At 37.8% G+C, this 23,473-nt stretch overlaps 1 protein-coding gene across 1 annotated transcript in view; it reads left to right on the forward strand.

Annotated features, from left to right (window-relative positions):
• The first annotated feature begins 212 nt into the window (after window positions 1-212).
• The window catches only part of LOC134528809 (growth/differentiation factor 8-like), an 84,835-nt gene continuing 61,574 nt past the window's right edge, over window positions 213-23,473 (forward strand). The window contains exon 1 of the mRNA XM_063362471.1: window positions 213-241. The gene's annotated coding sequence lies outside the window, so the exon portion shown is untranslated. The remainder of the gene's footprint in view (window positions 242-23,473) is intronic.

Here is a 23,473-nt window from a genome sequence, read left to right on the forward strand (position 1 = left end):
GAGGGCCTGCGCAACTTCAGCCTGGCGGCCATCAAGGAGCAGATCCTGGCCAAGCTGGGGCTGCGCCACGCGCCCAACGTGACGGGCCGCCGCCTGCCGCGCATCCCTCCGCTGCACCGGCTGCTGGACGCGCACGGCATGCAGGCCGACGCCCCGGCGACCGGCTCGCGCCTCGACGCCGACGACGGCGACGACGACTTCCACGCGCGCACCGAGAACGTGCTCGCGTTCGCCCAGCCACGTGAGTACCGACCTGCTGGCCCTGCAGGGCGTCCGAGGGCCCACGTCTCCACCTGTCTCTGGAGTCAGTGCCCTGGAACTGAAGTGTGTCTCCAACACTCCATTCTACTAAATCATGGTATTCAAGAAACTAATTAATTCTCATATTCTTGAATATGTTGTTGGTAATCTTTCAGACGTTTATGTACGTAATATGCAAATTCAAACAGTTTTCTTCTACATCAACATATTTTTCTGATTCGTCAGTGAAGGTTGGGATTAGTTGTACCCTTCCTGTGTACATTCATCTGTCCGGCATGTTTGGTAGCTCAGTTGAATTGTCATCATAGTGTTTTTTTCCTGACTGGTGTAAAAGTTCCACATTAATTATGATTAAGTTTTACTATCGACATGTTCTTGATAACTGCGACGAGACGAGTGTAAAAGAAGAAGCAAGTCTTTATTTGTATGAATGTTTTTATTTAATTTTAACTAGATATGTTTATTCAAAAGTGATGGTGTTAGGTCAAAGAAATGAAACGAACACACTGACAAACAAACATGTCCTTGGTATTTTGGGTCACTAAAGATTTTTTTTCGATTCCTGTGAATGCGTGAATCGTGCGTGGATTGCATGTCAGCATATTTTTTCGTTGCTGAAAGTTCGTTCCATCTGAAAACAGTGGACTACATAAAGCGCCTACGATAAGCAAACTACCTGCTACTGGGCTGTTTCGTGAGATTTCTAATGTCAGTAACGTGGAAGTTTTCTTTTCCTGTTCTGATTTTAGTAGAAGGCGGCATCGCTTTACTACGGAAGAAGGGAATTAAGAGCATAAAAGCGTTAAGTAATGTTGAAGAGGGCTTTCACCTGCCGCGTGGCTGTAGTGTCCATCCTGCATCCTCTTCGCGAGTGTTCAGCCCTTTCATAAATATCCATTTATGCGATACGCTTTAGTAAAGACACTAAAACTGGGCTTCCATATTTAGTTTTTCCCTATTTCATTTGACAGTTTTCTTGCAAAATTTTTTATTTGTTGAATTAATATTATCTAGTTTATAAAAAACACGCAAAGTCAAAATTTTTAAGAACAGTTTAATTAATTAGAAATAATTCTATTTATTTTAGTTAAATTTTAAAAAATTAAAATACTATCAAGATACAGTACTTAACATTAATTTCATGTAGCATTAAGACAGCTACTGCATACGTAGTTATATAGCCATATCTCGAGTTAAAGTAAATCAAGACACTATATCTAGTAGAAAAACAAGAGAAACCATTTGCTACGATTGAGCACTGAGACACAATAACAAAGACCAGTTTGAATCGCATAATTAATATATCTTTTTAAGTGACATTGTGCTCAATATCCTTACTAGAACTACAAATACAGTCAATATAGGTACATATATATTTTTTGACATTTTATGTAGGAAAATAAATAGTTTTGGCTGCAAAGTGTTACTCCTAGACTGCTCATTTTTAATTTTTTAGATATCTCAATGTGCTCTGTAACCCCAGTGATTATTTGTTGTTTTGTTTTCCCATTGTGTACAATATTTTCAGGAAACTAATACATCAGTTATAATATTTGAATACGTGGTTACATTTAACAGAGGTTTAAAATATTTTATCTATGATTACATTTTATTGCTACATATCTAAATTTAATAGTTTATAAATATATAATTTACCCAAAACTTATTAAAATTTAATTCCACATCCTATAAATTACGATCTTGAAACACCAATTCAAACATATATTTGACAATTTTCACGGGCATTTAAAATTATGTATACTGTTCTTCGGCTAAATACCTTATCTATGCTTTACCATTTGCAGTATATCACTTGAACGTATTAAAGGTCTTTAGCCTCACTCTATTTCACAATATTGACTGGCAAACCATACCACTTTGTTTTTAAATAACAAACACTGGAAAGAAATCTTAAATTAAAGTACGCCAATTTTACGTAATTTTTAATTTTTGTCGTGTGGTTTTGAAACCAAATAAATTTAGTGTAGTTGTACACAAAATGTTTTTGAAAATCAAAGGGACCTACAGGGCATGGGTTTAAATATATGAATATTTATTTATAATTACCAAACCTCACGTGTTGATGTACAGATGTGTAAACATAAACATATATTGATTTTTAACTTAATGTATTTGTCTTATAACGTTGTATATTTGCATAAACACACGTCATTGTAAAGATCTTACTACTCAGGGTAGATTGACGATGACCAAGCTTCTGCAACTATTGTCTAAATATTGGCATAATCTTTATTATTAATTTACGACCCTACTATTCATATTTATGTCATTGGTTTAAAAAATTTAATTACATATCGCGCACTATGATCAAAAGGACAATACGTTAGGTTGGCAGTGTATGCACCGTGGGTTCCATTATCTGTCAATTTACTTAGTTTGGTAGAATAAATCGTTTGATCATTAAATGATAAAATTAAAAATCGCGAAAATATACTCATTCTTCACTTACATATTAAAAGGCTAATTCTTCATGTACAAATATTTACTACGGAGAAAAAATACTCAACAGCTATGACATATTTACCGTATCATATCCATTGTACAGTTACACTTTTGATTATATTATGTAATGCGTACAGTGTTTAAAAAACGCGAATATGTGCATGTTTAAAAATTCACTAACATCAGTGGAGTCATTGCTGCTCCATATATATTTTGCAAAACTACACAATAATATTACAGTGTGGTCCGCAATAGCTTTAAAAATTTTCTTCCTATCAATTTTTTTAAATTAAAGAGTTAATCTATGCTATGTTAATCGAGGTTTAAAATTGTGTTAATCACAGTCAAAAGAAATTTTGAAAACATTTTGGCTATTTTTAATTATTACTGATTGTTAGTAATTTCGTTGTTTATCTGACGCCAATAAACTGAAGAATTGAAGATATTCCAAGTCTTATTTTCTTTATTTTGGATAGAGATGTTTTTATGTGAAATAAAATCAAATTTCTGTTACTGGTAGCGCATTGTACCAAAATATTTATCAAACACAAACACAGAGTTTAAAATACCAAACAACCCAACCACATAAAATAAGAATTTTAACTAAACAAATTGAAAGAAAAAAGTATATTTTTTTGCAGAGAATATAATAAGTAGCTACATAAATAACTAACTGTTGCAATCCTACATGTCAACGTCTTGCCTGGTATCTCAGGTAAATTCTACACCTCTAGGTGGAGCAAATATACATGCGTTGGGTCGCATGGCTCTAAAATACCGCAATAAATTTCTTAAAATAAAAACTTACTATATGTTTATGCCAACGAATGTAAAAACAAAGTAATTGAAATTAACATAAACATTGACGTTTAAAACAATTATTTACATAGTTTAACTAAAAAGGGTAAATTTTTTAAAGTTAAAATTAAGTCTCGTTTAAAGAAGTTTTCAAGGATGTATAAATATTCTGTAGAACTACAATTTCCAATCAATTGAATCAGAACATTTTCTCAAATAAATTCTCATATTTCGATGCTATCTATCAAATGATAGCAAGGCACCTGTCATGCATAAAATATATTTGTTCAAGCAATATTTTGTAATTTTGTAATTACCATTCAATTCTCCATCAACTTAAAAAAAAAAAAAATTAAATCTCCGGGCCAGTGACTACACACAATTTGGAAAGTTAATAAAACAAGGCCCTAACGAGTATTTCCTAGGAATACCCAGGAATTGCGTGAACCGAGAACCGAAATAAGAATATCTGGACCAGGAATGAAACCCAAGTCTTCCTGAATGAATATCTTAACATTTACCGCTCATTACGAGCCATTTTACCAGTTGACTGAGCGACACGTAATTACATCATTTCATGGAATACTTTATTGTAAGAATCAACAATTTTTTTTAGTATTTGAGTAGTATTATTAAGGAGAAGAGATGGATAAAAGTAAATGCAAGATCCTCTTTTTGTGGCTTATTTTTACATTTGACTTTATTTAGGCAGAGAGCACACATGGAACGCCTGAAATTTATAATGATTAGCTGCAATAAATATTTTCTCATGTGGAATTATTAGTGTTCAGCATTTTTTTTTAGTTCTAAATATAACTAAAGCTCCAGTAATTCTATTAGAAGTCACTATCTTACAGTCTTAGAAAATATATTAAAATGGCTGTATTCTCTGCTTTAACGAATCAAAAATAATAGACTATAAAAATGGGTTGAGTTGAAGGCCGTTAAATCTAATACGTCTCTTTTGGTTTATATACCTTCCTCTTATTGTTACTGTTCCATCTCCCCGTTTCTATGACGAATCATATGAGTTTGCACGGCGCGAAGGTAAACATTTTTCAGCGAAGCAGTCAGCTGGGTCACCGAGTACCGCATTGGAGCGCTGTCTGTAGCGAGACCAGACAGGATAATGTTTCCTTAAAGGAGGCAGCGGTCTTTCAGTGTAACTGAAGGCCACAATCTAGACGATTGATTGATTCGGCCTTGCAGACATGAACTCAAAACACATCTTAAGTTGTGCAGCCGATTTCTCTTGAGGACATGCAGCTGTCTCCCTGCAGCCAAACTGTAACGATGGCTTTCGATCGAGCTGCATTTTCCGGAGATGAAACAGACCCTCAGTCAGATAAACGGGCGGTGAGTTCTCGGGAGGGAAATATAAAATCCTGCGATGGGAGAGAGGAATAATACATTTCTGAATTGTAGTAATTAGTGAAATAACTTGAAAATGTCTATGGATAGGCTGTTTTTATTGCATGAATTCAGCCATTTACCTACCAACTATACTAAAGTTGAAAATCAATAAATACTTGGAAGTTTCCTGGCTAAGCTACAGTTCATTAAATAATTTAATGACCACTGACATAGACCTTGTTAACACTTTACTATGTACACGATGATGATGTACCTGTAGGCTCAGAGCTCAGACTGTTTGCTTAGTCAGACAACACTGCGACTAAGTGTGTCGCAAACTGTACTGTCATCACAGATATTCCGTGTCTCGGGGTGTGTCTGCCAGAACCGAGCATCGAATCAAGGGCCCGCAGCGAGTTACAGGCCCACTGTAACTTGTTGTAAAATAGTGTTTGTGCGTGGATTTCTGTGAAAAAGACGATCCTGAGTTACTTCTGAAGTATAATTTAATTATTATTTTTTTTGGCGGGGTCGCAGTCGGGCCTCGAACCCACGCGCTGCTTGGAGCAATGCGATAAGAACTAAGTGGGAGGAAATAAATGAGTGAGAATCCCAGTGTGAGTGAGCAGTTTCAGTCGTGCTGCCTGCTTGGTGCTCTAATTGCCAGAGTTTGCCGAATGGATAAGCAGAGACGTGCACCCGCCTTGGAAGACAGCACTGTAGGCTCAGTGGTTGCGCTTCTGGCTGGCGGGCCACTAGTTCCTCGCGGGTCGCAGAACTGGTGGTTGGCTTGTCCTTCACCTTCAAGCTGCGCAAGGCCATGACTGCCCCGTCATGGAAACACAGTAACATTTACTCCCACAGTCTGCTGTACGCAGCTCCGTCTGCCCTGTCACCCCACGCCACGCCTTGTTCGCCTCGACTTGTCACTCGGGTTCGCCAGGCGTCTGACAACCAGCGCCAGCGCTCCTAGGGACCACTCACAGAAGCCGTGCCTGAGTAGCCCTGCGATATCCACGGGGTCGGCTTATGATTATCCTTGTACCCTTGGTTAGTTTTGATTCTTCTTCAGTTACATGACTGTGTTCAGGAACTTCAGAACTATTATTAAATCTCAGTCTCGCACGCCTTGGTGGATATTTTAATGCTATTACTTGAGGGCTTTTTTCTGTAAGTTTTATCACGATAGCTCTATTGAAGTTCACGTTTCGTCACAAATTTGAAGCAGATATTTTCTAATTATTATTTAATCGCGGTAAAAAGTTACGCAATTTTTCATGATTATGATCACTTGCATGAACTTTTGACTTGGAAGATAACATTCAGTAAGTATCTGTTGAGATGATTCGTGACCCCGCCAACAAATGCAAGAGAGCTAGCAAACAAATGTATAGGAAAATACTTTAATGGCAAGAAAGTGATATAACCAACTCAACGTGTGACCCAAAGCCTTAATTACCGAACTTTGCAAAATTTTAATTTCTTTTTAATTTTCAAATACCTAAATTATTTTATAACAACTAGTTACCGAAATATTTTCTAGAGAATCCACAAACATGTCATTATAAATTGTACAATTCGTAACTCTGCAACATATTGAGCTGATATTTTATGTAACAAATTCTCCCGAATTATAATAAACATGGAGCTATAGCAAACTTATTACCACAAAAAAAGTGTTAGGAAATGTAATCTATTTTACGTGTAGTACTTAAATAAAACATAATATAGTATAAATTTTTTAAGGAAAGAAGCTAAAAATGGAGCAATTTCGACATTTTTATTCAATCAAATGTCACTGGTTTTTAATGTATTTCACATCTTCATATTTAGATAAAATCTTAAACAGTTAGGAATTTCTAAGGGCCCAAAAAAGTGTTCCGAGTATTTTCAAGGAATCTCTGGAAGGTTTTAGGAAATGTTTACATGCAAGGTTCATCAAAGATGGCTGCCACATTCAAGATTGACACATAAATGATCGCCTCAGTGCTGTTTTTAGAAATAATAACCTATGTACCTATACTTCTACAGAATGACAGCATTTACGCTTATTGGGAATCATTTCCCTCGGTCATGAGCCATTAAAAAAATGTTCTTTCTATGGGTATTTCGAAATTTCACAAAACTTTAACTAGTAAGATACAAATATACCTAACAATGTCGTATTTCCAAGTGGAAGTAACTCAGATATTTTAATGATGAAAACAAAATTGTTAATCCAAAATTTATAATGACACTAATATAATATCCCTACCGACACTAGCGTGCTTTTTCAGAACACATATTTAGATCTGTCTACGTGCATGTTGATCTAAACATACAAATTGTTTAATGTCGTCACTATCACTTGACGAAAATGGTTAAGTAACCCTAAAATGAACGTATGAAGTGCTGTCATCGTGGCCTCTAAACGTTACAACAGTGCAACACACCTGTCAGCAGCGAAGTGTTCCCGTGTCATGTAATGCAGAGTGTAGCACTGTAGCGACACTCAGTAGGGCCAGTAAGCGTTACAACAGTGCAGCGCACCTGTCAGCAGCGAAGTGTTCCCGTGTCATGTAATGCAGAGTGTAGCACTGTAGAAACACTCAGTAGGACCAGTAAGCGTTACAACAGTGCAGCGCACCTGTCAGCAGCGAAGTGTTTCCGTGTCATGTAATGCAGAGTGTAGCACTGTAGCGACACTCAGTAGGGCCAGTAAGCGTTACAACAGTGCAGCGCACCTGTCAGCAGCGAAGTGTTTCCGTGTCATGTAATGCAGAGTGTAGCACTGTAGAAACACTCAGTAGGGCCAGTAAGCGTTACAACAGTGCAGCGCACTTGTCAGCAGCGAAGTGTTCCCGTGTCATGTAATGCAGAGTGTAGCACTGTAGAAACACTCAGTAGGACCAGTAAGCGTTACAACAGTGCAGCGCACCTGTCAGCAGCGAAGTGTTTCCGTGTCATGTAATGCAGAGTGTAGCACTGTAGCGACACTCAGTAGGGCCAGTAAGCGTTACAACAGTGCAGCGCACCTGTCAGCAGCGAAGTGTTCCCGTGTCATGTAATCCAGAGTGTAGCACTGTAGAAACACTCAGTAGGACCAGTAAGCGTTACAACAGTGCAACACACCTGTCAGCAGCGAAGTGTTCCCGAGTCATGTAATCCAGAGTGTAGCACTGTAGAAACACTCAGTAGGACCAGTAAGCGTTACAACAGTGCAACACACCTGTCAGCAGCGAAGTGTTCCCGTATCATGTAATGCAGAGTGTAGCACTGTAGCGACACTCCGTAGGACCAGTAAGCGTTACAACAGTGCAACACACCTGTCAGCAGCGAAGTGTTCCCGTGTCATGTAATGCAGAGTGTAGCACTGTAGAAACACTCAGTAGGACCAGTAAGCGTTACAACAGTGCAGCGCACCTGTCAGCAGCGAAGTGTTTCCGTGTCATGTAATGCAGAGTGTAGCACTGTAGCGACACTCAGTAGGGCCAGTAAGCGTTACAACAGTGCAGCGCACCTGTCAGCAGCGAAGTGTTTCCGTGTCATGTAATGCAGAGTGTAGCACTGTAGCGACACTCCGTAGGACCAGTAAGCGTTACAACAGTGCAGCGCACCTGTCAGCAGCGAAGTGTTCCCGTGTCATGTAATGCAGAGTGTAGCACTGTAGAAACACTCAGTAGGACCAGTAAGCGTTACAACAGTGCAGCGCACCTGTCAGCAGCGAAGTGTTTCCGTGTCATGTAATGCAGAGTGTAGCACTGTAGCGACACTCAGTAGGGCCAGTAAGCGTTACAACAGTGCAGCGCACCTGTCAGCAGCGAAGTGTTCCCGTGTCATGTAATGCAGAGTGTAGCACTGTAGAAACACTCAGTAGGACCAGTAAGCGTTACAACAGTGCAGCGCACCTGTCAGCAGCGAAGTGTTCCCGTGTCATGTAATGCAGAGTGTAGCACTGTAGAAACACTCAGTAGGACTAGTAAGCGTTACAACAGTGCAGCGCACATGTCAGCAGCTAAGTGTTCCCGTGTCATGTAATGCAGAGTGTAGCACTGTAGCGACACTCCGTAGGACCAGTAAGCGTTACAACAGTGCAACACACCTGTCAGCAGCGAAGTGTTCCCGTGTCATGTAATCCAGAGTGTAGCACTGTAGAAACACTCAGTAGGACCAGTAAGCGTTACAACAGTGCAACACACCTGTTAGCAGCGAAGAGTTCTAGTGTGATGTAATGCAGAGTGTAGCACTGTAGCGACACCCAGGACTAGTAAACTTTACAACAGTGAAGCGCACTTGTCAGCAGAGAAGTTTTTTTTGACCGGAATAATCGTATTGCAGCACCGATGCGGCACTCAGGTGGACTTTTGATGTCTTCTCGATACGGACACTTGATTTCGGCGCACCTGGTGTTTTCCATAACCATATTGGTGAGAGTCCTCGCCGAGTGCTGTAGCCAATTCAATCTTTAATATCAATTTATAACGAGCTATTGCATGTCTGTCTAATGAATTTGCAATGAAATGTACGCAAAGTCATATTATAATAAAGTAATTGAGTGAAAATGTAGTTTCACGTTCTTTTTCCACTGCCAGATACAACAAGAACCGACTACAATTTTTTTTTACAATCCAGAATGCGTATTGCATGGTTTAAAGTGGGCGACGTTTTTTTAATCAAACATTTCAGTTGAAAACTACCATCCAGGTAAAAGCTATTTCTCAGTGCAGTGGAAGTTGCACCTTAAGTTTTCTTAATAAAAAATACACCAATTTTTTCCCTGGGTTGCTGGGAACACTAATAAAATGTATTAATACAATAAGTTAAGTTCGGGAAATATTAGGCAATTGCTGGTGCCATTTGATTGTTTCGTAGAATTTTATTTAAATCCAAGCCATCATCTCAACTATTTCTCAAATAATAGCCGGAGAGTGATTTAAAGTAAGCACACTTCATTATGGGAATTGTTTGATGTTATTAAGGTTGCCCTGTCCTAAATAATATGTGATTTTATGTGTGTATTTCAAACTTAAAAATAATTTGATTTTTTTAAAGGGTGCATTATTGTAGTTGTACGCACCCTAGGTATGATAAAAATATAACCTTCTGGCATGACTGAACATATGAGCACTATGTCAGTTCCCTAGTGGTTTGGAGTCACAATGCTGTTGGAGGTCCCATCGCTTTTCCTATGACATAACCATCAATGTAAACAAACAAAAATATTTAAATGTTTTATGCTTACATTTTGTTTTTAAAAGATTAAATTATGTTACTAACTATATTAATATATACTTTATTTATTTTTTATTATATATATTTTTTATGTATATACACACACTCATTTTTTCTAACAGTTGTTTAGTTTTAAAAAGGATATATATATATATGCTTTCGTATAATTTTTTGTAACTTTGTCGATAAATCACTGAATATTCACAAATATTTTTTTTTTGTTTCTTATTATATATGGTTCACATACTTTTTCTAATTAATGGAGAAATCAAATCGAAAACGGCTATCGAAGCTGGGATTGATAAGTTTTTAAGGATCTTAGTTTAATGAAGATGCCTGCCTGTAGCAGTGCCTGCTGACTGGTTATATTGAAATAAGGCTGTTTCTGTCCCATCGAAGACCTGAGATTTGTGTCACGTCTGCAAATAAACTGGACGAGCGCCGTCAATCAACAGCGAAGGTCGAGGTGAAGGCTCTTGTTTCCACGTGGTCCGTCCGGCTGTCCGAGAGTGTTCGTGAACTCGCGCGCCGGGCCCCGCTGATAGGCGCCACCCAGTTGACTGCCTCATGGATGCTCGTGCTCTTTGTTGCCAGCCCACTGCTACAGTCGCTCTGCTTTAAGAGATATGCCAAGTATGTCCACATGTTTCGGCCCGCAAAGAGTGTTCGTGAACTCGCGCGCCGGGCCCCGCTGATAGGCGCCACCCAGTTGACTGCCTCATGGATGCTCGTGCTCTTTGTTGCCAGCCCACTGCTACAGTCGCTCTGCTTTAAGAGATATGCCAAGTATGTCCACATGTTTCGGCCCGCAAAGAGTGTTCGTGAACTCGCGCGCCGGGCCCCGCTGATAGGCGCCACCCAGTTGACTGCCTCATGGATGCTCGTGCTCTTTGTTGCCAGCCCACCGCTACAGTCGCTCTGCTTTAAGAGATATGCCAAGTATGTCCACATGTTTCGGCCCGCAAAGAGTGTTCGTGAACTCGCGCGCCGGGCCCCGCTGATAGGCGCCACCCAGTTGACTGCCTCATGGTTGCTCGTGCTCTTTGTTGCCAGCGCACCGCTACAGTCGCTCTGCTTTAGGAGAAATGCCACGTGTATCCACATGGTCCGCCCGGCCTTGAGTTTTCGTGAACTCGCGCGCCGGACCCCGCTGATAGGCGCCAGACCGTTTGCTGCCTCCTGGCTGCTTGTGTGCTCTGTTGCCAGGTCGCCACTACAGTCGCTCTGCTTTAGGAGAAATGCCATGTGTGTCCACATGGTCTGATCGGTCATTGAGTGTTTGCGATCTCGCACGCTGAGCCCCGCTAATGGTCGCTAGTTTGTTCACTGCCTCCTAGCTGCTCGCGCGATTTGTACTCAACCACCCACATCAGTTCCTCTGCTTCAAGGGCACTGCACGTGTTACCCCATGTCTGGCCATCCGAGTGTGTTAGTGAACTCGCGCACCAGGCCCGCAGATGGGCCCAGCTAGTAGACTGCTTCCTGGATACTCCTGCTCTCTGTTACCAGACAACCACAATGGTTCCTAGCACGCTTGCCTTAGGAGAACTGCCACTTTCTTTATTTCTTTTTAGCAAGCATGAGTGATTTTGTTGTACTGTGCTGTCATCATTTACAATTATTCCAGGCATACATGTAACAGTACATAAAGTTTGAAATACTTTTCATGAATCTAGAATTATTTCAACGATAATTTGGAATTTTTCTATAACATTGCAGCATGTTTACAAACATTTGTGCTTGGTAGACATTCGACTTCAATATTGTGATAAACAAGTGTTTAGTCTTTTATTTAAGTCGTAGTATTAATTGCCAATGAGTGAAAACCCCAGCATATTTTTGTCTTAGACTATTCATAATCCTATTAGCTAAGGGTTTTTATTTTAAGTGCGAATACGAATGCGTCGTGGACAATGTAGAGTGCTTAAAACATCGGCTTCAGCAGGTTGACACGATTATCCCTCTTATCGATCGATACATACATATTTAGTACATTTTCTTAAAGTAGTTTTTTTTGTATAGAACCAAAAGACTTAGAAATAATGCAGGGAGTGTGCAGTACGTCAAAATTTGAATGGTTATAAATTTAGCATGCAGGATCATGCAATATATTGTAAATTCCACAAGACATAAGCGATGCTTTACGTGTTATATGATCTCCACTGTAGTTGATGACTAACATTAACACAAATATTTTTACCATTAGCAATACATTCGGTAAACTACGTGTCAATATATTTTACAGTAGCTACTTGTTTGTTAAACTACACTAATTCGACCTTAATTCAACATGAACTATTTTAAAACTAAACTGTTTCAGAATCTAATAACTGTAGCGTTCGGGTCACCCCAAAATGTTTAGCAGATATCTCACCGAGCCTTGGATGAAACTACACACGCGCAAATTGCCAAATTGCGTGATACTTAAAATCAACCAATAGTTAGTTTTCGCAAGATGTGGTTCTATTTTTTTCGAAAATCAAAAGAACAAAGTTATTGGTTGACAATGTTTTTACCACATAGTGCGTGGATGTAACTAAAGCTGGGAACTTCACTTAAATATTCTTCCTCTGTGAATTCCTGGGTTGCGAATCTCGTCTGGAAGGGAAGCCACAGAACATTTGCACTTTGTAACCCTGGCGCATGCTCGCTCGGTGATTCCGGTTGGGCAGCACTGGTAGCAGTCGGTCCTTGTCTGGTTATAAGGTGGTTCTCAACTTGCTCCTCCTCCTGTTACTAGCTCGAGTCCTCTCCACGGATTCTCGACACATTTTAACCCTGGCGTGTGTCTGCCACGGTGATTCCGGCTGAGCAGCTCATTCCACTCGCTGCTAGTAGTAAGTACTCGGTCTTCGCACCCCTGTGTTTCAACTCGCCGTCTGGTTTGGCGACGTCACTTCCGTGGACTCGTCCGGACTCTCGCTCTGCGTTGACAGTTGGGCTCGCGAATCCCTACTCGCTGGGTCTCTCCAATGCCTCACGGGGCAAGTGGTGATTGCAGGCGGTTCGATGGCCCATCTCTTCTTCCTTCTCACTATTTTCGACTTCAAATTATGCCATATTATAAATATTCTTGATAAAGAATCTACTACCATGTTCTCAGGCCACTTATAAATTTGAACCGGCTTAAACGTTCCACCCACCTACCTGACTTCCCAACTGCTTGTTAGATTTCCACAGCCAGGTCAGAGCTTGGTCATCGGCACATAAATCAAAATCCGTGGTTTCCAGATAGTTGGCGAATTTTTCGGGACTCCTTACACAGGCTAGCGTCTCATAAGCGAAATATTTTTGTTCAGCTGGACTAAAGATACAGCTAGCATAAGCAACTGGCAATAAGCTCCCTTCCTTTCTTTGACTCAGTACTGCCCGGAGCCCTAAACTACTGGCATCGGCATTTAGTACAAACATCACTTCAAAATCAGGTAGTTGCTGTCCCAGTGGTGCTTATCCGTCCCAGTGATGATGGTGTATTCCTAACGCCTTAAACCAACATTCGTCCAACCCCCCCCCCCCCCTACAAAAAAACAGATACTTAATAAGGACTTTGAATTTTATAGTTCCAACCAGGTGTCCAAGGTTCTTAAACCATGAAATTTTTGAAATTACTTTATCAAAATCGTGTTTTAATGCAACTAAGTAAAAAACTACAATATTAAGCGAATTATTGCACTTTAGGGGCAATAAATGTCAACTAATAACAAATTTTTAGATAATGTGTTTATTTATCTCCCCTCCCCTTCACAAAGGTTTTTCTCATTGCCTCAATTTGCGTTATACATCCCCCCCCCCCCCCACACTTTTTTGTGAACGGCCCTGGGGGTCCTCACTTTTTTTATGTTCTCAATCTCACCTTGTTCAGTTCCCCATACAATAGATTCGCATTTCCTTTTCAACTTGTTAGGGGCTCCACGATTTCCGACATCCCGGGTACATATTTACCATAGTTCCCAACAAAATATAGACATTTCCTAACCCCTTGAAGGTTTTTCGACCTGGGATAACTGACGTAAATTTGATTCACTCTGGGTCCGTTAATATTTTCCCATCCTGCACTATAAATCCTAACACCTTCTCTGAGTTGACAGTGAGTTCGGCCTCACTAAGAGCTTGCAGTGTGGCCTTTACATGCCCAATGTGTTCTCCTTCTATCCTACTGTAAATGATGGCTTCATCAAGGTGACTGACTACAAATTTACCTAAAATGGCTTTAAAACATTTCCCATAGTCCTGCAGAGCAAACACCGAAAGAAATGAATCTGATTCCACTCATCAATTCCCCCAAGGAGTGAAATATGCCAAGGCATTATTTGTATCTGGGTGTAAGGTGCATTGATGATAGGCATGATTCAAGTCTAGTATAGTGAAACATTTTCCTTTCCCCAAATCGTGAAAATATATTAACAATTGTTAAAAGTAGTGTAGAATAGTATTTTCTGGCACTGGCTTCGGGTTGTGGAGCCGGAGTCTACCGCCATCTGACGTCACGGCGGCCATTTTGGACACTAAAATGACTCAAAATTCCAAAAAATTTCCTGATTGTGGGGGAAAAATTCCCATTTCGAGGGAAAAGTTCCCGTTTTAGTCCTTAAAATGCCAACGGCTTGAAATGTCGATTTTGAGGCTTAAGAATCCATATCTACAGCCTCCGATAAGCCTCTAACGACATCATGGATTATGACATCACCGTTGCAATTTCCGTTACGGCCACCATCTTGAAAATCTTTATTTATCATCCGATTTTAATTAAAAAAATTAAGGTATCAAATTTATTTGGAAAAAAATTTAAAAAAACACGTCGTGGAGTCCTCGAATCGAACCCGGCGAGGGCAAAAAAATAAAATATAACGTCAGATTCTCCACAGAAGCCGCCGGCAGACTGACCTCCCACCACTAATGCCAAGGTTTATATCGACAGCTAGTATGACGTCATGTCCACCAACTTGAAAATCTTTAATTATTATTCTAGAAAAATCTGGAAAAATTTTAAAATTAATAAAAAATTATTTAATTAAATATTGATAAAAATATTTAAAAACACTGTTGCACATATCGTTATGGTCACCATCTTGGATTATAAAAACGTTGCAAATTTCGTTACGACCGCCATCTTGGATGTGTATGACATCATCGTTGCAATTATCGTAATTTTTATGCTAGAAATTTGGAAAAAAAATTAAAATTATTAAAAGAATTTAATTAATGGAAATTTAATGAAATATTTTTTAAAACGCACTTATGTCCTTCGTTTGAACTTGGTGAGGTCAAAAATTAAAAAATAAAGACGATAGATCCCTCCTCCACGGAAACCGCTGACAGACTGACCTCCCATCACTTATGCCAATGTATATATATCGTCAGCTAGTATGACGTTATGTCCGCCATCTTGTTTTCGTCTGCTGGAGGCCACCATCTTGTTTTGAACGTATTCTCACTTTTCACAGTGATGATACTTCCATTGTCTTCAGTCTATCGTAAAGTGTCAACGTCCTCAATTCAAGTTTTTTGTCAGGAGAGCTATGGACATAATCGCGTTGAAGACAGCAGATTATTTACGTCACGCAGCACACTCTTCTTTAGAATAGTAGCTCCATCGTTGTCCTCGATCTTGTCTATATCGTAAGTTGGATTGGTTTTAGAAGCTCTGCTGTGTCTTTTAAAGCTCTCTCTTCACGTACATGACTTGCTACACCGAACACAACATATCATTTTGCGTAGTGGTTTTTTAACACAGTCATTCTTCTCGTGTTGTCTGACATTCTTTTCCAGACACTTTCCTTGCTGCAAAAGTTACATCTGTGTCCTTTCGATAGTGCTGCAGGCATCGTACCGGGATCCATATTAGCTTTTGCGACTAACACCAGATGCAAACTGAGAGTTTTTAATTGGAACAATTACTTGCATAGAATTTTCAATATTTGGTCAGCGAGAGAGAATTTATCTCATAAAAGAAACTTGTTGCAAGTTGTTCCTATTCCTGCTAACAGAAATCGCCATGTGTTGTGTTGAGGTAAATATTATTTATTTTTTGTGTGAGATGCGGGATGCTTACTCACGATCGCAAGAGTATGAGGGCTTTGCTTGTCCTGAAGGGGAAGTAAAATCGTCTTGCATGATAATGTTTTCCGATTGTTTTAAAACAAAGTAATCGTCTGATTTATGAATCTTTGTTTTTGTTTGAATTCCACCTGATAAAAATATTGTAAGTGCTGGTATGGTAACAGAAATTGCCTATTGAAATGAAAGTCTGAATAAAATGTCTTGTATCATTACGAAAAATAACTACATACAGAGATTGTTTTCTCATGAATAATCAGGAGCACACGGAGAAAACCACCAGAAGTCTCACCAGGAATAATCAGGAGCACACGGAGAAAACCAACGTACATCTTGCAAAATCCAACTCAGTGAATGGTTCTGCCGTTGACGACCATAAAATCCCTGAAGAATACAAATATAGTCTGGCTTGTGCTAGAACTCTATCCTTGCTGAACAAAGGAGAAGTTCTCAAGCTGACAGAAGTTGTTTTGTAATTTTTCCAGTCGCGCTCCTAGCGGCCGCCCCATGAAACAGTTTTTTTAAACGGTAAAAATATTAAGTTAAAAAAGGCCATATTTAACACTGTGGAAATTATAAATAAAAATTGACAGCAAAAGAGGAATATTACAATTATAAAAGGTATGAGATCATTACTTATATAACTTTAAATACGGCATGAAGTAAAAATTGGTAAACAAACTGCCAAATAGAAAAATATTAAAATACATTATAGTTAATATTACCAAGTGGCCAAGGGGCCACAATTTATAGACGTTAAACTTAAGCTATTATCATTACAATCGGACTGTTTAAACCTGAAACGCCAACTTAATGCAATGATCAACTTTAATATTTTCTTGAATTAATGTGTAGAAAGTTATGATTATTTATTTTATAATGAAATTTGTAGAGGCCTTCAACCCTCAAAGTTTTCATACCCAGTTTATAGTTTGGTTCTTAAAATCAATGTCGAATTGAAAAACCAGCACAGACAAAACAGTAGTACATAAGCACCATCAGTAGTTGATGTGTTCCCGTTGTAATTAATAAATCTCAAAATGGAAAGCATCAAAGTTCAAGCCAGCAAACATGACCTCAGATATCCTATGGAGAAAGCGGGCAGCTAAATCCGTGTTCTGTTTTCTCCAGGGTCATTCATGAAACCAGCAAAAGTTAATTTTAAGACAAAAACAAAACGACAGAATTATGAACTTGCCCTGCTTACCGCAAAACGGCGCTACTAGATTGACGAGGCGATTACAAAGCCACCTCGTGTCAGGCAGCCCTATCAGCGTTCTGAAGTGCAAGATTGGTGACATATATACGTATAATTTATGTTCAATTGTAATTGTGCTAGTTTAATTTTTATAACAGAATTAGTGGTCATTAGTTCTAGCCAATGACAACGGGCATGAATGCTACCATGTTTAAATGGCGAATATTTATTATGCGTAGGTATCTATCGTCTGCATTTTAAAGTATATTTTAGTTAGGATTCATTGATGATTAATAAATTGTTAGGTTGTGACTTTGGTAATGTATTTAAAATACCAGGCATATGCTTACGATTTAACGTATGAATTCCCGCATGTTAGCTTGTAACCAAGCATTAGTACACGAATCAGATTACAAATATTCGAAATTAGTTATAAATATTATTACATGCAATGCTAATATCGTATATTCTATAAAAAAGCTTTACAGTTCAAGACAAATTTAACCAGGAACAATTCAGAGTAATCTTATTCCATATTTAGAAGAGAAAAAAAATATAAGAATCCCGATCAAAGCGCTTTTAGTATTTCCTGCAGTTTCCTTCTATACGTATTTTATCTTTTCTTGACATGCTGCTTTCGCCATGCTAACAGCATTTCGCGCCAATTACACATTATAGTGTGCTGTAATTGGTGCGTTCCATAATTCTTAAGGAAAATATAAAGTACAGCCACTTATGTTAATTCTGAAGCAACAGACGATTAACACATGACCCGTTACGACTCCTACATGATCATAGTAAATCATTGCCTTATCATTTATAGTCACAAGAACACGACTTATTCTTATTGTTAATTCTTAAGCAAATAATCTTACACCCACCCTTACTAGTGCATTAGAGAAATTTCTGTTGGAATGATAATCTTTAAGCTAAGCTTAAAATTATGGTGTAACTTTAAGCGAAGTTTAGTTACGCAGAATTTAACCTGGCTCTGGTGAAATCGGTCCTTATTAGTAATATTTTACACTCGTCACATGAAGCCGGTTGTCTTATTTTGACAAACCGACCTATGAGCTGTGCCGTGAAATGTAACAAAGGTATTTTTAAAAATTGCACAAATATGAATATTGGACAGTGGAATACATTGTAGTGGTTTAAATACTGTGACAAATGTGCCCATCGTGCTGGGGAAGGTCTGTGTGCACGCTACTAGTAACAAGGCTCGTACAAAGAAGACAATGAGTTTAAATGACCTTAACTACATTGGAAAGGCTTGGAAAGTGAGTAGCCTACATTCCCTGCAGCGCCTTCTGCCACTTAGCAAACGTGAGCTGGCTGCAATTCAAGGGAATTTTGCGTTAATAATTGATGACCAGAGTTTTTCTCTGGAACGAATTACGGAAAGGAACATTCATTTAATTTCTTTGAAGATAAGTTAAGTATTTATTCGGATGTGGATTTATAACTTATTATAAAGCAAAGATAGGTTAGGAAAAAACTGAAAACGAAATTTTCACAGCAACCATAAAAATACTCTGAATTTAATTTACTTTCTAAATATATTTCTACTTTTGATTTACAAAAAGGCAGGTGTTGAATATTCAATACCAGATGTTTTGGGGCGTATTGTCGCGACCATTACGGAGGAAAGATATTTTAAATAAAATAAAAACACATTTCACAACACCCTTTTTACATGTGTTATGAAATATAGTAATATTCATACACGTGTTTGCTCTTGACAACGCTGCGACAGTACATGCCAAAGCGTCTGGTGTTCAAAACTAAACACAACGATAGTAAAGAAGTCGAGAACCTACTGACGAACTTCCAACTTGAAATCTTGCGACCCAAATTTACGTCATTTGTAAATGATGATTTCCATTTTATGTAGGCCTAGTTCAGAACTTTCCAACCAATTTCTTTAGTTCATTGAAATAAATGTTTATCATTTATTGTACTTAACTTAATTAGTTCTTTTTGTGTATTGCCGGTTGCATGGTTACCCGAGTTTAGTCTCTCATTCATCTTTAGGCTACCACTATAACGCTTTCATAGAGTAGATAGCGGTAACCAAATACCTGTAATATTGATACAATATTATTTCACAAATGGCATATTTATTGTGTTATATTTTACTACGTATTTTTGCGTTTCTCAGATAGTAGTTGCTATTATGACTTTCTGAATTCCCGAAAGTAAAGAAAACTGCGACAACTGTTAACTTAAACAGATAATGGCTTTCAAAGTTCTTTCAAAGCTGTGTACACTATATGTGGGAAAATAAAATTTATAACTAAGGCACAATATTTTAATAATAATTTTAAATCTTTTTGTCATTAATTTGTCAAATAATCTTACCAAAACATTTTCTAGTATAAAGAAGAATATTTGTGTGAAATTGTTACCATTTTATTTTATCTATATGAGGTAGCCTCCCCTTTATAAATATACTACGAGAATAAGAAAAAAATAACTTAAGTTTAAAGTATTTTAAATGGAAAATCTGTAAAATATGTGAAATTCTATTTTTAAATGCAGTGTTATAGTATGGCTTTACTACTAGGAAACATCAAATTAAAAAAAAAAAACAGAATCATGCATTCTATAAAAAACGCCACTTAAAAATTACAGAATGTTCGTCATAAGTTTCTTTATCTAGCCAATTATGTACGTATTTGCAATATCTAAATTATTTTTACAAAGTATTTACATTGATCAATCGGGTAAATTTGGATTTATCTTTAAAATGATTATTTCTTGATAAGAGACAATAAAAATGGTTAAATTTTTACACGCCTTGCTTTTAGACCGTGCCACTAGATTACCAATTAAAGTTAACGAGCCAAAAAATGCTCAAAACTCTTAATATTTGTTTTCCCAATTATGTATGAGTTTTAATACCAAAACAGCTATAAACATTGCGCCTCTTAAAATTTTGCATGGATATAAATAATTTTACAAACGAATTTTTTTTTTCTTGGTGGAATACACCTGACGTATAAAGTTTTTATGCTGTGCTCAAATTTTTATTGTGCTAGCCTCAATAAACAACATGGTTATCATCTTATCTCGCGTACAGCAATGAATTATGAAGATATTTGAAATGTTCCTTTAGGAAATCTGACGCAATATTATATCTTTCGGTGTACATTGTACCCAGTGCAAAACTCTAGCTGGCGATGTTCGGTACAATGCGAGAAAGTGTAAAAAAATTAAAATCGTGTATTAAACACTTACGCTCCGATGTACCTTACTATGCTAGAGGGCGAAAGTCCTTGAAAACAATATGTTTCATATCGTCTTAGTTGCATGACTAAAATGCACCTTGTAAATTTCGTGTTAGCTGTACAAATGCCAGCAAATATTTCCAAACCTTTTTTCATGGCCTTGAAAAACATCCAGGTAGTTTCTCAAAATGGTGTCACGCTGGCGAGTTCTATCGGGCGCCTTCAAATCATGCACAAAAAAGGTCATCCCATGGACATGAAATTTTACATCTAACATATATGCATAACTACTCTCGTTGAATACAATGTATAATGTGTAGAGCCATTAAAAGAATTAAAAATTTCAAACAAAAATCAGAGTTTGTAAACGGGCAGATACAATAAGTTTTCTTATAAAGTTCAGGCACACTGATATAACTACTTCAGCTGGCTTTACCTTGCTCAAGTTGTGCTGGATTTCTGGAAGCGTGGTTGAAGCTTAAAGCAAGTCGCGTCGCAATTGTCATGCAAAGGAAACAATCCTAAGTCAGTTACATTTCCGATTATTTTAAACAACGAAACAAGGACGATAAAATAATCTACTTTTATATAAATTTCCAAATACATTTTAAAATAAATGTTAATTTTCAATTCAAACCACAATTTTTGATTTAAAAAACATAATTAAATTTTTAAGGATTAAAAAACATTCAAAAGTTAGTTTATGCCAACTACGGTATAGCCAAGCTTAATCTGATTCGTTAAACAAGAAAGGTCAATACAGGGACTATTATTTTAGTAGTAGTAGTAGTAGTAGTATAGGTTTGGGCATCCGAACCCTGGAATCGGATTAAGTCTCTGGAGCAGGTGTCCGCCATCTTGGATTGTGACGTCACGTTGGCTATCATGAATGACCTTCACCTTGTCTCGGTGGCCATTTTATATCCACCATATTTAAATTGAGCGCCCCACTCACGAACGTTGCACTTTTCGTTACGGTGATATAACCTTCGATAATTTCTGCCATCTTGAATTATGACATCACATCCGCCATCTTGAATCTGATCAAACATTTTTTTGGATTCTCACGTCATTTCCACCATCTTATTTTCGTCTGCTAGAGGCCACCATCTTGGGTGAGGTAACTGTCACCATCTTGTTTTCAAAAGAAGGTTGAGGCTAAAAACTACTCAAAAAATTTGAAGGCATGGATAGGGTAAATACTGCGCTAGAAAAATAACCTCGGAAAACCAACATCTGTACTATTTTCAACAAAATTATGCATTATCTTACCGTACAAACGTATTTTACACCAAAACGTGTTTATATCTACCACTTGAAAAATTGTTACATTCTTCTCAAACAGGTTCACGTTTATTTACGTAATATACAATAGATGGTTCACAGTATTATATAAATTTAATATAAATTTGGTAGGCTCTAGACACAAACTAAAGACTATACCAAAGAGACCCATGATTAGAGCCCCGGAAATTTCGCAGATTCGTCTGGGTTCAGAGTAGAATGTATGGTAATAGGTGTGCTCAACCCATGTTCGCTTTCCCATTGTTGATTTCTTAGCGAGGGCATGTTTATCCTTGGTAATTGGCACTACCTGATTCGCCTACTTCTCTCCTAGCTGGGCGTCGTTGGCTCACGGTCTCGGAAGGGCGTGTTCAAATAACTGCGGTCCAATCATGAACACAGTGCGAGAGTGTGAAGGTTTGCATTCTAACTTGCGACTAAATGAATGCGCGAAATTTCCGTGACTCTACCCATGATGTGCTTAACAACATGACTTATAACAAAATGGGACAAAAATTCGTCTTACGACAGCATCAAAGTAAAATATAACTGATTTTCCTCCTAAAAAAATTACTGTTTTTAGAGTTTGTATAGCGCCTGACTTAACTGTAGTAAGTCTTATATAGTTGCTACGACTTATAGGCTTCCTCGCCCAAGAAAACGTATTTGCAAACTATACAGTTATGGGCCTCTTTTTTAAATAGTTCAATTTGTTAGACAGACGCAATGCTGTGTGACGTCATAGACCAGTGTAAGAGATGCAGAAAAATTTAATTCATTTGCCGGCGCTAAATCTCTTATAAAAAAAGTTCCAGCCCGACCCAGAGTAATAGTAGCACAGTTCCGTCATTCCTTCCTGCACACTGCGTGTCTCTCAGAGTGATTTACATCCACAGATTATATAGATAGAAGGCTGTTGTCAGTAGCTACAAACGTAGTTGAATGAAATAGAAGTAATTGAATGAAATAGAAGTTTTAACCCATTATTACATACGTTATTAAAAAAAAACAATATGTTCTTATTTCGTGAGGTTTGCTAAGGTAACGTAAACACATAGGCGTATTTTAAATTAATTTTTAGACCATTTTGTCTTAATCAATCAATATTATGTCAAAGTATTACGCGAACATAAAACCTACTCTGTATTATTTAGGATTGTGGTTAATAGCTAAATAACATTATTAAGTTTGTTTTACTACTGCGTTGTTTTACACTTTCAACAAAAATATTACTAATCACATTAACTACAAAACTTTTTTTTTTGAGTTTGTACAGGATGTGAAGAACCAATATCGATTATTTTATATTTATATTTCATAAACGGGTAAATTAAAGCAAGTGGGTTGTGGTTACTAACATATGAGTATTAAACGTACAAAACATAAAATTAGTTATACCTCAAAAATGGTGAAAAAGTTAACATATTTACATGCCGCTATTTTAACTATAAAAACTGATGTTTTTATTTACTAACATGGAAAACACTTATTTTATCGAAACCCTTAAATTGATAAATTATTGTTACAGCTCAAAATTTATCGGCAAAGCCCACCCTACACGATGCTTAATACCTGTTAGTTCAAATTGCCAGGAGTCATACTTTTTAATAGGTTAATA

This window comes from Bacillus rossius, chromosome 2 (genome assembly GCF_032445375.1).
Source record: "Bacillus rossius redtenbacheri isolate Brsri chromosome 2, Brsri_v3, whole genome shotgun sequence".
NCBI lineage: Eukaryota > Metazoa > Arthropoda > Insecta > Phasmatodea > Bacillidae > Bacillus > Bacillus rossius.